Source organism: Zea mays, chromosome 7 (genome assembly GCF_902167145.1).
Source record: "Zea mays cultivar B73 chromosome 7, Zm-B73-REFERENCE-NAM-5.0, whole genome shotgun sequence".
Classification (NCBI taxonomy): domain Eukaryota; kingdom Viridiplantae; phylum Streptophyta; class Magnoliopsida; order Poales; family Poaceae; genus Zea; species Zea mays.
In genome coordinates, this window is record NC_050102.1 from 171,509,413 (window position 1) to 171,520,188 (window position 10,776).

Genomic DNA, 10,776 nt, shown 5'->3' on the forward strand with positions numbered 1-10,776 from the left:
CATAAGAGTGAAGATTATACTAAAGTTGGAGAGTTGTGCGGAGCGACAGCGAAGGATGAGTAATTTGATGGAGTGGAGTGGAAGCCTTTGTCTTCGCCGAAGACTCCAATTCCCTTTCAATCTACGACTTGTTTTGAAATACACTTGAAAACACATTAGTCATAGCATATAAAATAGATATGATCAAAGGTATATTAATGAGATATGTGTGCAAAACATCAAAAGAAATTCTGAGAATCAAGAATATTTAGCTCATGCCTAAGTTTGTTAAATGTTTGTTCATCTAGTGGTTTGGTAAAGATATCGGCTAGTTGTTCTTTGGTGTTAATATATGCAATCTCGATATCCCCTTTTTGTTGGTGATCCCTTAAGAAATGATACTGAATGGCTATGTGTTTAGTGCGGCTATGTTCAACGGGATTATCCGCCATGCAGATTGCACTCTCATTATCACATAGAAGAGGAACTTTGGTTAATTTGTAACCATAGTCCCTGAGGGTTTGCCTCATCCAAAGCAATTGCGCGCAACAATGGCCTGCGGCAATATACTCGGCTTCAGCGGTAGAAAGAGCTACGGAATTTTGCTTCTTTGAAGCCCAAGACACCAGAGATCTTCCCAAGAACTGGCAAGTCCTCGATGTGCTCTTTCCATTAATTTTACACCCTGCCCAATCAGCATCCGAATAACCAATTAAATCAAATGTGGGTCCCCTAGGGTACCAAATCCAAAACTTAGGAGTATAAACTAAATATCTCAAGATTCGTTTTACGGCCCTAAGGTGAGCTTCCTTAGGATCGGCTTGGAATCTTGCACACATGCATACGGAAAGCATAATGTCCAGTCGAGATGCACATAAATAGAGTAAAGAACCTATCATCGACCGGTATACCTTTTGATCTACGGATTTACCTCCCGTGTCGAGGTCGAGATGCCCATTGGTTCCCATGGGTGTCTTGATGGGCTTGGCATCCTTCATCCCAAACTTGTTTAGAATGTCTTGAATATACTTCGTTTGGCTAATGAAGGTGCCCTCTTGGAGTTGCTTTACTTGAAATCCTAAGAAGTACTTCAACTCCCCCATCATTGACATCTCGAATTTTTGTGTCATGATCCTACTAAACTCTTCACATGTTGATTCGTTAGTAGACCCAAATATAATATCATCAACATAAATTTGGCATACAAACAAATCATTTTCAAGTGTTTTGGTAAAGAGTGTAGGATCGGCTTTTCCGACTTTGAAGCCATTAGTGATAAGAAAATCTCTTAGGCATTCATACCATGCTCTTGGGGCTTGCTTGAGCCCATAAAGCGCCTTAGACAGTTTATATACATAGTTAGGGTACTCACTATCTTCAAAGCCGGGAGGTTGCTCAACATAGACCTCTTCCTTGATTGGTCCATTGAGGAAGGCACTTTTCACGTCCATTTGGTAAAGCTTGAAGCCATGGTAAGTAGCATAGGCAAGTAAAATGCGAATTGACTCAAGCCTAGCTACGGGTGCATAGGTTTCATCGAAATCCAAACCTTCGACTTGTGAATATCCCTTGGCCACAAGTCGGGCTTTGTTCCTTGTCACCACACCATGCTCATCTTGCTTGTTGCGGAAAACCCACTTGGTTCCTACAACATTTTGATTAGGACGTGGAACTAAATGCCATACCTCATTCCTAGTGAAGTTGTTGAGCTCCTCTTGCATTGCCACCACCCAATCCGAATCTTGAAGTGCTTCCTCTACCCTGTGTGGCTCAATAGAGGAAACAAAAGAGTAATGTTCACAAAAATGAGCAACATGAGATCGAGTAGTTACCCCCTTTTGAATATCGCCAAGGATGGTGTTCACGGGGTGATCTCGTTGAATTGCTTGGTGGACTCTTGGGTGTGGCGGTCTTGGAACTTGTTCATCTTCCTCATCTTGATCACGGGCATCTCCCCCTCGATCATTGCTCTCCTCTTGAGGTGGCTCAACTTCTTGATCTTCTCCTTCATCATCTTGAGCTGGTGGGGATGCTTGCATTGAGGAAGATGGTTGATCTTGTGCATTTGGAGACTCTTTGGATTCCTTAGGACACACATCCCCAATGGACATGTTCCTTAGCGTGACGCACGGAGCCTCTTCATCATCTAGCTCATCAAGATCAACTTGCTCTACTTGAGAGCCGTTAGTCTCATCAAACACAATGTCACAAGAAACTTCAACTAGTCCAGAGGACTTGTTAAAGACTCTATATGCCCTTGTGTTTGAATCATATCCTAGTAAAAAGCCTTCTATAGCCTTAGGAGCAAATTTAGATTTTCTACCTCATTTAACAAGAATAAAGCATTTGCTACCAAAGACTCTAAAATATGAAACATTGGGCTTTTTACCGGTTAGGAGTTCATAAGATGTCTTCTTGAGGATTCGGTGTAGATACAACCGGTTGATGGCGTAGCAGGCGGTGTTGACCGCCTTGGCCCAAAACCGATCTGAAGTCTTGTATTCATCAAGCATGGTCCTTGCCATGTCCACTAGAGTTCTATTCTTCCTCTCCACTACACCATTTTGTTGTGGCGTGTAGGGAGAAGATAACTCATGCTTGATGCCCTCCTCCTTAAGGAAGCCTTCGATTTGTGAGTTCTTGAACTCCGTCCCGTTATCGCTTCTTATCTTTTTGATCCTTAAGTCGAACTCATTTTGAGCCCGTCTCAAGAATCCTTTTAAGGTCTCTTGGGTATGAGATTTTTCCTGCAAAAAGAACACCCAAGTGAAGCGAGAATAATCATCCACAATAACTAGACGGTACTTACTCCCGTCGATGCTTATGTAAGCTATCGGGCCGAATAGGTCCATGTGTAGGAGCTCGAGTGGTCTGTCAGTCGTCATAATGTTCTTGTGCGGATGATGAACACCAACTTGCTTCCCTGTCTGACATGCGCTACAAATCCTGTCTTTCTCAAAATGACCATTTGTTAGTCCCAAAATGTGTTCTCCCTTTAGAAGCTTGTGAAGATTCTTCATTTCAACATGTGCTAGTCGGCGATGCCAGAGCCATCCCATGTTAGTCTTAGCAATTAAGCAAGTGTCGAGTTCAGCTCTATCAAAATCTACCAAGTATAGCTGACCCTCTAACACTCCCTTAAATGCTACTGAATCATCACTTCTTCTAAAGACAGTAACACCTATATCCGTAAAAAGACAGTTGTAACCCATTTTACATAATTGTGAAACTGAAAGCAAGTTGTAATCTAAAGAATCTACAAGGAAAACATTGGAAATGGAATGGTCAGGAGATATAGCAATTTTACCCAATCCTTTGACCAAACCTTGATTTCCATCCCCGAATGTGATAGCTCGTTGGGGATCTTGTTTTTTCTCATAGGAGCAGAACATCTTCTTCTCCCATGTCATATGGTTTGTGCACCCGCTGTCGATGATCCAACTTGAGCCCCCGGATGCATAAACCTACAAAACAAATTTAGTTCTTGATTTTAGGTACCCAAACGGTTTTGGGTCCTTTGATATTAGATACAAGAACTTTGGGTACCCAAACACAAGTCTTTGACCCCTTGTGTTTGCCCCCAACATACTTGGTAACTACCTTGCTGGATTTGTTAGTCAAAACATAAGATGCATCAAAAGTCTTAAATGAAATGTTAGAATCATTTGATGCAATAGGAATTTTCTTCTTAGGCAAATTTGCACGGGTTGATTGCCTAGAGCTAGATGTCTCACCCTTATACATAAAAGCATGATTAGGGCCAGAGTGAGACTTTCTAGAGTGAATTCTCCTAATTTTATGCTCGGGATAACCGGCAGGGTACAAAATGTAACCCTCGTTATCCTGAGGCATGTGAGCCTTGCCCTTAACAAAGTTAGACAATCTTTTAGGAGGGACATTAAGTTTGACATTGTCTCCCTTTTGGAAGCCAATGCCATACTTGATGCCAGGGCGTCTCCCACCATAAAGCATGCTTCTAGCAATTTTAAATTTTTTATTTTCTAAGTCATGCTCATTAATTTTGGCATTAAGTTGAGCTATGTGATCATTTTGTTTCTTAATTAAGGCTAGGTGATCATGAATAGCATCAACATTAATATCTCTACATCTAGTGCAAATGGAAACATGCTCAACGGTAGATGTAGAGGGTTTGCAAGATTTTAGTTCAACAATCTTAGCATGTAATGTGTCATTTTCACTTCTAAGATTGGAAATGGTAACGTTGCAAACATCTAAGTCTTTAGCCTTAGCAATTAATTCTTCATTCTCATTTCTAAGGCTAGCAAGAGAGACATTCAATTCTTCAATCTTAGCAAGTAAACTAACATTATCATCTCTAAGATTGAGAATCGAAATATCACAAACATTTGAAGCAACCTTAGCAATTATTTTAGCATTTTCATTTCTAAGGTTGGCAATAATATCATGGCAAGTGCTTAGCTCACTAGATAGTTTTTCACATTTTTCTACTTCTAGAGTGTAAGCATTTTTAACCTTAACATGCTTCTTGTTTTCCTTAATTAGGAAGTCCTCTTGGGTGTCCAAGAGTTCATCCTTCTCATGAATAGCACTAATTAATTCATTCAACTTTTCTTTTTGTTGCATGTTTAGGTTGGCAAAAAGGGTGCACAAGTTATCCTCCTCATCACTAGAATTATCTTCATCACTAGAGGATGCATATTTAGTGGAGGATCTTGATTTTACCTTCTTCCTTATGTCGTCCTTTGCCATGAGGCACTTGTGGCCGACGTTGGGGAAGAGGAGTCCCTTGGTGACGGCGATGTTGGCAGCGTCCTCGTCGGAGGAGGAGTCGGTGGAGCTCTCGTCGGAGTTCCACTCGCGGCATACGTGGGCATCGCTGCCCTTCTTCTTGTAGTATCTCTTATTTTCTCTCCTCTTTCCCTTCTTGTCGTCGCCCCTGTCACTATCACTTGATAATGGACACTTTGCAATAAAATGACCGGGCTTACCACACTTGTAGCACACTTTCTTGGAGCGGGATTTGTAGTCCTTTCCCCTCCTTTGCTTGAGGATTTGGCGGAAGCTCTTGATGATGAGCGCCATTTCCTCGTTGTCGAGCTTGGATGCGTCGATAGGGAGTCTAGTTGATGTAGACTCTTCCTTCTTCTCCTCCGTAGCCTTGAATGCGACCGGTTGTGCTTCGAGCGTGGAGGGACTATCTTGCTCGATGATTTTCTTTGAGCCTTTGATCATCAATTCAAAGCTCACAAATTTTCCTATTACTTCCTCGGGAGACATTAGTGTGTATCTAGGATCACCGCATATTAATTGTACTTGCGTAGGGTTAAGAAAAACGAGTGATCTAAGAATAACCTTGACCATTTCATGGTCATCCCATTTTTTGCTCCCGAGGTTGCGCACTTGGTTCACCAAGGTCTTGAGCCAGTTGTACGTTTCTTGTGGCTCCTCCCCTTGGCGAAGCCGGAAGCGACCGAGCTTCCCCTCGATCATCTCCTGCTTGGTGATTTTTGTCACCTCGTCTCCTTCGTGCGCGGTCTTGAGTATGTCCCAAATCTCCTTGGCGCTCTTCAATCCTTGCACCTTGTTATACTCCTCTCGACTTAGAGAGGTGAGGAGTATGGTGGTGGCTTGGGAGTTGAAGTGCACGATTTGGGCAACCTCGTCCTCATCATAATCTTCATCCCCTACGGATGGTACCTGTACACCAAACTCAACAACATCCCATATGCTTTTGTGGAGTGAGGTTAGGTGATATCTCATCATATCACTCCACCTAGAATAATCTTCACTGTCAAACGTCGGTGGTTTGTCTAATGGGACGGAAAGTAATGGAGTATGCTTAGGAATGTGAGGATAGCGTAGGGGGATCTTACTATACTTCTTGCGCTCTTGGCGCTTAGAAGTGACGGACGCGGCGTCGGATTCGGATGTAGTGGGCGAGGAAGAGTCGGTCTCGTAGTACACCACTTTCTTCATTTTCTTCTTCTTCTCGCCACTCTTGTGTGATCGAATGCGTGAAGGGGACTCATCCTTCTTCTTGTTGGAGGACTCCCTCGATGGAGCCTTCCCGTGGCTTGTAGCGGTCTTCTCACCGTCGATCACCATCTTCTTGGCGTGATCTCCCGACATCACTTCGAGCGGTTAAGCTCTAATGAAGCACCGGCTCTGATACCAATTGAAAGTCACCTAGAGGGGGGGGGGTGAATAGGGCGAATCTGAAATTTATAAACTTAAGCACAACTACAAGTCGGGTTAGCGTTAGAAATATAAACGAGTCCGAGAGAGAGGGCGAAAAACAAATCGCAAGCAAATAAAGAGTGAGACACAAGGATTTGTTTTACCGAGGTTCGGTTCTTGCAAACTTACTCCCCGTTGAGGTGGTCATAAAGACCGGGTCTCTTTCAACCCTTTCCCTCTCTCAAACGGTCACTTAGACCGAGTGAGCTTCTCTTCTCAATCAAACGGGACACAAAGTCCCCGCAAGGACCACCACACAATTGGTGTCTCTTGCCTCGGTTACAATTGAGTTGATCACAAGAAAGAATGAGAAAAAGAAGCAATCCAAGCGCAAGAGCTCAAATGAACACAAGTCACTCTCTCACTAGTCACTATTTGATTTGGAATGAACTAAGGACTTGGGAGAGGATTTGATCTCTTTGGTGTGTCTTGTATTGAATGTTATAACTCTTGTAAGGTGTGGGAAGTTGAAAACTTGGATGCCATGAATGGTGGGTGGTTGGGGGTATTTATAGCCCCAACCACCAAACTAGCCGTTTGGTGAAGGCTGCTGTCGCATGGCGCACCGGACAGTCCGGTGCGCCACCGGACACTGTCCGGTGCGCCTGCCACGTCACCTGGTCGTTGGATTCCGACCGTTGGAGCTTTTGTCTTCTAGGGCACCGGACAGTCCAGTGGTGCACCGGACAGGCACTGTTCATTGTCCGATGCGCCATCTGGCTCTGCTCTGACTCTGGTGCGCACTGTAGCGCATTCAATGCGTTCTGCAGACGACCGTTGGCGCGAAGTAGCCGTTGCTCCGCTGGCACACCGGACAGTCCGGTGCTACACCGGACAGTCCGGTGAATTATAGCGGAGCGGCCTCCAGAATTCCCGAAGGTGAGCAGTTCGGAGTTGGAGTCCCTGGTGCACCGGACACTGTCCGGTGGCACACCGGACAGTCCGGTGCGCCAGACCAGGGCACACTTCGGTTGACATTTGCTCTCTGTATTTGAATCATTTTTCAGTCTTTTTATTGATTTGATGTGAACCTTTGGCACCTGTAGAACTCATAATCTAGAACAAACTAGTTAGTCCAATTATTTGTGTTGGGCAGTTCAACCACCAAAATCAATTAGGAGAAAAGTTGTAAGCCTATTTCCCTTTCAGTCTGTAGTATGACCTTCCCCTTCGTTGGCTTGTAGTAGTTAGGAAAATGTTATTTTATGTTGTGAGTGGGTTTTATGGAGATTAAGTAGGAGCGCGCCATGGGTGAAATAGGGGGGAGATTGCTGATGTAGAGAGAAAGTGGGATATAGAGAGTGAAATATAAAAGTAAACATAAAACGTTGCACATAATTTTGCTCATCATCATTTTTCATTTTAAACTTCACTCTGTATATAGTACAGTTTATAGTGCAAAATAGTATTTACATGTCATAACCTACGTCCTAAAAAATATACATACATGCGAAGGATTATATATATATAGACGAGCTAATGGAAGCCTAGGGCGTGCATTAGTACCGGGAAGCCCCAGCCAATCTAGTTGGAGAGTCCATGCGGATTGGGGCAGTGCGCACCCGAGGTGTAGGTTTTCTGGTCCGGTCAGTTCAAAGCGTAAAACATTTGCTAGCACAAGCCTAAACAAGTTGTTTTAGCGTAAAAACTAGAGCTATTTTGCAACCGAGACACGCGAGAAAAACGCAAACGATATATGGTAGTTTTCGTGCATGTCGTGTGGCATGCATGTCAACGGAATTCGGACCGTAAATGTACAGAAAGTATTGCGTAAACGAATTCATTTTTGTAGCGTAAATAGTAAATCTGTTTAGTAACAAGACGCAAGAAAATCACCCACGATGTAGGGAAGTTTCCGGGCATAACACGGTGCGTGCATGTACACGGGAAAGCAGGCCATAAATGAACATAAAATATTGCGTCAACAATAATAACAGAAAGGGGCCACACAGTGCACATATAAAAGAAACCTGATGGTATCTCCTTCGTCATTGAACATGGCAGACGCCGGCGAACATGAGAAAGGTGTTGATTCTTCTTCAACATGGCGTAGTGCTGCATCAGATGAGATACAATCTAACGTGTACCAACATTTTGTAAAGCATGAACGCCATCGTTTTTTAAATCCATCATACAATTTGCTAGTGGGCGAGCAGACACATGTGGTGGCTTAGTGCTAGCAGAGCATACAATGAAGTCACTGGGAGGATCACGTGCATCGCCCAGCCTCACAATTGCATCTCTAAACAGTAGTGCGGATCCACGGAGAGATATTGTAACACCACCCGCAAATTTATGGGCGCCGGGGGTCAATGGTGGCAATACAATGGATAGTGTAACGATGGGAGCAGCAAGTCAACGATGCCTATGAGGACCATTAGTGATCATGAATAGGATACACCTCATATCCTACGGAGCCATGTAAGTTGTTTAGATATGTTTATGTCTATGCCACGATTTAATCAAAGTGATGCATGATGACATTAAGACTATGCACACCCCTAACTGACATTGAGTATGATAAAAAATTGCTCATACATAATATTGTATTTATTGGGTGCTTATTATGTTTATGCACAACCTGAAAGTATTGATCCAAGGATGGTGCCTAGGATTGGTATGACATTTGGTAATGTCAATGAGGCGTACAATTTTTATGGTCGTTACGCACAACCCGAAACTGTTGAGACATTTGAGTAGGTGTTTAATGAATTCAAAACATGCATGGGGACTGAAGGACCAAGGGTGATGTTGACAGATATGATTTATGCATAATCAGTCTGTAATTAAAATACTCCGAGAATAAATTCAAGCACTTGTGTATAGTTTACAGTGCATGTGATTTTGTTTTGATATGTAGTATACGTTATTTACAAAAGTAATCATCTAACAATGCCTAACAATGTATGTTGACAACAGCCGGTTGAAGAGGATCAAGAAAAAACTTTGAATTGACAGCTCATCATCATTTCCTAGCCTCAATCTGTCCTAAAGCGCTTCGGATTGGTTGGGAGTCGATCAACCTTCCACGTGATTGATGTAGTAGCCTGCGGGGCAACAAATGTGATACATATGCGACAAAAAATGCTTAACAGTGAAACAAGTATACATGCTGATTTTACACATAGTTTCCTGACGTACATACAACAACTATAAACAAATGACTATATGAAATAATTGTAGACTCTAGACACTAGTCTAGATTGAAATGCTACACTAAAAGCTCATGAACATAGTGTTAAATTAACAATGATAGTTCAACGGTAATATTTATATCCAAACTGATAATGGCCTATTGTATTCCCCACATTAATGAACATTACAAATACAACAAAAAACATAACTAAAAAGGAAAGGAATTTTAAGACTATTACAATATCCTAATGAAAATGACACGTGGTTGTAATTCAATAACAGTTTAAATAGGGGCAATACTTGTCGGCGTTTCTAACCCCGGGGGTCCCTGGACCGACGAGTAAATTATCGTCGCGTGCCCTAGCCCAGATGGGTCGGCGCGAGACGGAGCGCGAAGGGGGGAAGAGGAGCCGGAGGGAGACAGGCGTGAGAGGTGAAACCCGCGGCCTTCATGTTTGTCCCGCGCCCAGGTCGGGTGCGCTTGCAGTAGGGGGTTACAAGCGTCCACGCGGGAGGGAGCGAGCGGCCCTGCGCGAGCGCCGTCCCGTCCTTCTCCGCGCGCCAACCCTCTGTAAGAGGGCCCTGGACCTTCCTTTTATAGGCGTAAGGAAAGGATCCAGGTGTACAATGGGGGGTGTAGCAGTGTGCTAACGTGTCTAGCGGAGGAGAGCTAGCGCCCTAAGTACATGCCATCGTGGCAGCCGGAGAGGTTTTGGCACCCGGTTCGTGTGGTGTCGTGGCCGTCGGAGGAGCGCTGGAGCCTAGCGGAAGGACAGCTGTCGGGGCTGTCGAGTCCTTGCTGACGTCTTCTTGCTTCCGTAAGGGGGCTGAGAGCCGCCGTCGTCACGGAGCGTGCGGGGCGCCATCATTACTTGTTTAGCGGAGCGAGCCAGATGGGACGCCAGTCTTGTTCCCCGTAGCTTGAGTCAGCTTGGGGTAGGGTAATGATGGCGCCTCCTGTGACGTGGTCGGTCCGAGCCCTGCGTTGGGCGAGGTGGAGGCTCCTCCGAGGTCGAGGTCGAGTCTGTCTTCCAAGGCCGAGGTCGAGTCCGAGCCCCTGGGTCGGGCGAGGCGGAGACCGTCGGCTGAGGCCAGGGCTGAGTCCAAGCCCTGGGGTCGGGCAAAGCGGAGTTCGTCGTCTTCCGGGGCTGAGCCCGAGTCCGAGCCCTGGGGTCGGACAAAGCGGAGTTCGTCGTCTTCCGGGGCTGAGCCCGAGTCCGAGCCCTGGGGTCGGGCGAAGCGGAGTTCGTCGTCTTCCGGAGCTGAGCCCGAGTCCGAGCCCTGGGGTCGGGCGGAGCGGAGTTCGTCATCTTCCGGGGCTGAGCCCGAGTCCGAGCCCTGGGGTCGGGCGAAGTGGAGTTTGTCGTCTTCCGGGGCTGAGCCCGAGTCCGAGCCCTGGGGTCGGGCGAAGCGGAGTTCGTCGTCTTCCGGGGCTGAGCCCGA